The sequence below is a fragment of the Centruroides sculpturatus genome, unplaced genomic scaffold (genome assembly GCF_000671375.1).
Source record: "Centruroides sculpturatus isolate CEXI.00-Female unplaced genomic scaffold, Cexi_2.0 scaffold988, whole genome shotgun sequence".
NCBI classification, from domain to species: Eukaryota; Metazoa; Arthropoda; class Arachnida; order Scorpiones; family Buthidae; genus Centruroides; species Centruroides sculpturatus.
Genome location: NW_019385206.1, coordinates 158,188 through 163,905, shown reverse-complemented (window position 1 = coordinate 163,905; position 5,718 = coordinate 158,188). Strand labels below are relative to the sequence as shown.

Here is a 5,718-nt window from a genome sequence, read left to right as displayed (position 1 = left end):
ATGTCTTGGCTACTTTAATATTATTTTTACGTGTTTTAGCTGGCAACACTCATTCGACCGTGAAAGGGAGCCAGTATTTAAACCAGGCTTAATTTTCTAATTTTTAACGATACAATAGCGACGATTATTATTTTAAAAAATTTTTGTTAGGCTTAACATCGATGAAACTTCAACGCGAAATAGGTTAATAGCGATATACTAATATACTAATTACATGGGACTTAATAATACAGTAATAATGGATTTTTTTATACTTTTCGGTTATCCGACTTTTTAATTATCCGACCAACCCCAGTCCCCAATTGGGTCGGATAATCGAGGCTCTACTGTAATATTACATGACAATTACGTGACACTTTACTACGGGGCGACATAGCCTAGAAGCTCATGCCCAACTACCTGCTACAAGAGAAGATGGAATTCTTTCCGAAATATTTCCGAATTATTTGGAAATCAATTCTTGTGAAACATTTTGTAAAAATTTCAATTTAACTTTATTCAAATTTCAAACTATTGATACATAAACGGAATGCTTTAGGTGCGAATTTTTGCGACTCAATGCAATGTTGTTGTGTTAGTGCAGACCCTTTCTTCTTTCGATATTCCTTTAAGTTTCATAAATGCCGAAAAGAAAGAATGTAAATTACTCGCAACCTGAAAAAGAAAGCATTTGTATGGCATATAATTATGTTACGTGTTATAATAAATATTACAAATACAACTAGGTGAGATTTGAAAGTACTTATTTTTGTCGATTCCTCAAAGAAACAATTTCGAATTCACATAAACTTTATATAAATTATATAAACTTCAGATAAAAATACAGGCATATCCCTCAGAACGTTTTACCGGTAAAATAGGGTTTTAGTTTCCAATACCGAAACTTCATTTAACATACAAGTATCTTTTTTGAGAGTGTTAAACACAAGATCCTGTTATTAATCAATCACGTGGCTTTTTTCCATTTTTATTTAATTGATACGGTATTTCTACACGTTTCGGGCTTTTGGTCACCTCACAGTTTTGGCTGCTTTATAGCTACTCTACATGATTATATAAATTTTGAGTGTTGCAAACTGTTAGAATTACTACCCGATAGTGCTAAGTCCATGTTCAACCAAAAAGTGAAACAAACTATACTAAAGAATTTTGTGCAAAAAAAACAACAAAACAATTCATGAAAGGCTCCCAAGTTTGTAAATGTACCAACAAAAGTATCTGAATAAATTTAGCAACGCACATTCATCGCCTCTGATAGGAGAAAAAAATATAATTCACAATAAGACTTCATTTTGTTAATACCCATAGTTTTGTGTATATTTTACATATAGCTTCACCATTTTAACTAGATGTACCGGAATTTTACAATGTCCGTGTAACCACCTCATTCTTCGTGTTTGTGATGGGTAAACTTATAGTCTGCAAGTGCCATATCGTGGTTAATGGTACGTGTAAGTTACATACATGTATTTTATACTGTTTGGGCAATATACTTGTAAAATATAATATTTAAATTCTGTATATATTATTTCTTGTTTTAGTTGACTGATGAAATGCCAAAAGCCCGAAACGTGTAGAAATACCGTATCAATTAAATAAAAATGGAAAAGAAGCCACGTAATTGCTTAATAACACGATCTTATGTTTAACACTCTCAAAACTTTAGTACAACTCGGTTTCAAAACAACAAATAAAAAATAATACAAATATCTTGTTTCAATGTTTTCCACCCCGTCAGCACGTTAAATTAATTTATATTTTTGTCAATACAATTTTATAACAGAACAATTCGTGGGGTAAGTAGGAATTCTATTGCAAATGCAATTGGCAGGATGAGAGAGTCATGAAAAAACCTCATCTAATTTCAACAAGGTAGTGTCTTAATTCTTGATAACATTTAGTAGAAACTTGGCAAATTTACAAAAATTCTCAAATAAACAATACATTAAAACAGGTATCTTTCTAATTCTTGCTTTTAAACATTTTACATATTGATAGGGACGAGAAGCCTGTAAAGAAATGTCTACCCCCTATGAGACTGTCATTTCTTGATGTAGTGAAAAAGGAAGAAAGGGAGAAGTCACTTTCTTTTAAAGTATTGCCTATTAGAAAAGTTTTGTAAATATTCTAAATTTGTATTTATTGTCCCATTATTTTAATCAATCATTTAGTAGTTTCGAATCGCACTGGCAGTGATTAACGATTGCACTTCTTGGGAAAAACTTAGCATTAAATGGTAGGCCTATTATTTAATTGAAAATAATACTTTTCTGCTGAAAGTAACACTCGCGTGCTTACAATCCTGCTTTGCTTTTATATTCAGTTTCTTTAAAAGTAGAAAAGCCACTCTAAAAAAAATTAAAAAACGAGGATCTTGTGGAGAATATAAACCGAGAGAATGTCTTAACTAATATTATTTGTCTGCTTGTTTCTTTCTGTATTACTTTCGCTTTCTTTTGCATTCAGATTTTGAATATTATTCTTACCACTCAATACACTTGCTTATAGTACTGGCTAAAGTAGATAATACTTGAGCCATGATTATGTGCAGGTGTGTGACCACTGGGGTTTCTCTAAGGAAATCCCGGGATTCCGGCTGTTTTTTTTAAAACGTAAAGAAAACTTTGAAAAGTCTGCATTGTCAGCCTATTGGTCAGGCAGGAACCTACGAAAAACTACTACTGATCGGAGGTTTTCTCCAGCAGTGGGCGCATGCTGTTTACAATGCGACATGTTTAGGGATTTTACTTGCAAATTGTCAGATTATATAAATTATTGTATACAAAACAACTGTTTTGTTAACAACCATATTAATTATATAGTACAGTTTATAAATTAATGATTAGTAAGCACTGTTTTAAGCATTTTACATGCTTAAATAATACTTTGTTTTTATAAAAAAAAAAGACATTGCAGGTTACAATTTTGCAAACTTTTTGCATTTTTGGGTTGACGTTGCAAGGCATTATCTATTCCGTTGAAAATTATAGTAAATAGACTCTCGAGTAACGTTTTCTCACAGAATGTACGAATTAAACGGATTATTTACGTTTCTTGTGGGAATGCCTGTATGTGAAATCGACATATAATATATCTGTAATTTAATATCCATTAACTATACATATATAAAACTATTCAAATCGTGCTTAAAAATACTTTGCATTGTAAGAATATTTCTTATTTCTATAAACAAATACAAACTTTGAAAGGAATTCTTTTCGTAACTGGATAAATACCACCGATCATGAAACACAACGACACTTTCCCAAATCTCTTCATGAAATTTAAGATCTACAAATAAAAGTAAACAATAAAGAATTTACTAATTATTCAAATTATATGCGAATTTTAAAAATGGTTTATTAATAGACGAAAATACAGACTTTTAACTTTTCTTCCGGATGTAAATTGCTGACAGCAAATTGTCGGACATCTTGAAAGCCATTTTGCATCTGAAAAGTAAAAAAGTATTGAAAATAATAATAAAAGATTTTTATTACCGTCATCTCGTGTTATGACAGATATTTTTAGAAACAAATTTTTTACCGAGAAAGCAAAACTACACAACAAACAAGCTCCAAAAATACAAGTGAAGGTGAAGAAGACAACTATTATTAAAAATCCTAATCTAATTGCATCATTTACATCTATAAATAAGTATGAATAATAAGAAAAACTAGTTGAACATATAAGACCGAGATAAATAACCACACTAGGATAACTAAATTTAGTATTAAGTTGACTGACGAAATTCCACAGTTCTTCGTGACGAAGCATCAAATTTCTCAGATTGAAATAGAAATTTCTCTCGCTTCTTCTCACAAGAGAAAAATCTTGTATCAATTGGTTGAATTCTATTTCGGTAAGAACTAATAAAACCCCTACTAACAGTATAGCGTAACCCATAGCGCCAAATCCGAAACAAGCAGAAAATCCACTTTCCACTGAACAAATCAGAGCTTCTCCCCGAAACTTTTCATTTTTTTCTAACGCTGGGTAGATAAAAAATACATTGAAAATCTGAAAGCAAAACACGGCGAAAATAATACCAAAAGAAAAGAGCAGACAAATGATATTAATGAAGATATTCGCTCGGTTTATCTTCTCCACAATATCCTCGTTTCTTAATGTTTTTATTAGAGTNATTTTTATGACCGTTGAATAAGAAATGTTTTTTTCACAAGAAATGTATAAAATTACAGTACTGTATTAGACTTACAGTACCTAATTTATATACTGTACAGACGATAGTAAACTCAACTTACCTGCCTAAACTCTCTGTAGCGTGTAAATAGTTCAGCTGCTTGTACACTATTGGTCAGGTTCGACCAATCCTGTCGCGACAGGAGTCGGCGATGACGTTTTACCGCATTTTACGAGTCTCTGTTAGTGTCTTTATACGAATACGGTCGCAATTTTTTCGCCGCGATACACGAATCCGAATTATATGAACCCGCGTTATAGGGAGTCTACTGTATAAAACTTCTGCTATGATTAAAAAAAAAAACACTACTAACAAAATGCAGTGGGCTAAAGATAACATTGTGTGGAATGACGAATGACCAATGGCTCTCGGTTATGAAAAGATATTTAATTTGGATAGTTTAATTACTGGCATGAAATTAGGAAAGAAGAGTGCAATTTTTCAGCAGGCAAAAGGGTGGTGATTCTGTAATGGCGTGGGGCTGCTTTGCATTTAATGGTTTATCAAATTTAGTGATTTTAACTGGTAAACAGATATCTAAAAGTTATCGAGAAGTCCTAAAAAATAATTTAATACCTATTCGAGAAAAAATTGGAGGACCTGATTGGATTTTCCAACAGGACAATGCTAGTACAGTATTCATTGTTCACATTTAATGACTAATCTTATGGATCCAAGAAATCTTACAAGTTTAATTAAATCAATGCCTAATCGCATTTCATCCAGCCCACCAAGCACAAACGGATAAAGGAACGTGATAGCCACACAACATTCCCAAGCTTTCCATGTCCGGTCTAGATTTTCATGTATCTAACTCCGTTCTCGAGAGTAATGAAGGACAGACAGTCAGACTTCAGTAGAAATTTATATATAGAACTGCAGTATTTAAATTGCAGCACAATATGAAGTGTAGAACCGGCACAAGAATATCTGACGTTAATAGTTAGATAAAACCGAATGAGAAGATTTTGGATCATACCCTGTGTAGAACATACTTCCTTCATTAAAAATTTGTAATTTTTAAGTAAATTTTGTTTGACTATTGAATATTTAATAAATAATTAGCATTATTTTCTGTCTTCTAGTAAGATTGTTCATGCGAAGATTCGGATCTCAAGTAAGGCTACTCCATAATTTCTTTGAGTGTCGTTGTCCACTCGGTCGCCCTGAACAGACGGTTGCTTGAAATTATCCCTTTAGTGTCCACAGGGCGGCAAAAGTAAAAAACAAGCACATAATGCACACAAATAGCTGGAGGAATGTTCGCGCCTAACGAACGGAATGGAGCAAGGAGTTTTGTGGGTTTTCTTTACATGTTTGAAACCAAATTGGGGTCATTTTTCCATAGAAAATCTGCCTGGGAGGCATTCTCATTTGCTGATCGCCCATGTGTTACATTCATGACAGATGCTCCAACGTAGCAATGTTTTGGAACCGTTTTCAGTATCTGTAATCAACGGATGTGAATGTATTTACCTCTGATTTTGAAGTTCGAAATAGGCGAGAAGAATTCA

At 32.6% G+C, this 5,718-nt stretch overlaps 1 long non-coding RNA gene across 1 annotated transcript; it reads right to left on the bottom strand.

The window, feature by feature from the left end:
• Positions 1 to 587: 587 nt before the first annotated feature.
• LOC111636103 lies at positions 588 to 3,637 on the bottom strand. The gene is made up of 4 exons (XR_002758480.1): positions 3,547 to 3,637; positions 3,384 to 3,452; positions 3,202 to 3,291; positions 588 to 654 (listed from the first exon to the last, which is right to left on the bottom strand). It is a non-coding gene; the product is annotated as an uncharacterized LOC111636103 (long non-coding RNA).
• Positions 3,638 to 5,718: the final 2,081 nt, after the last annotated feature.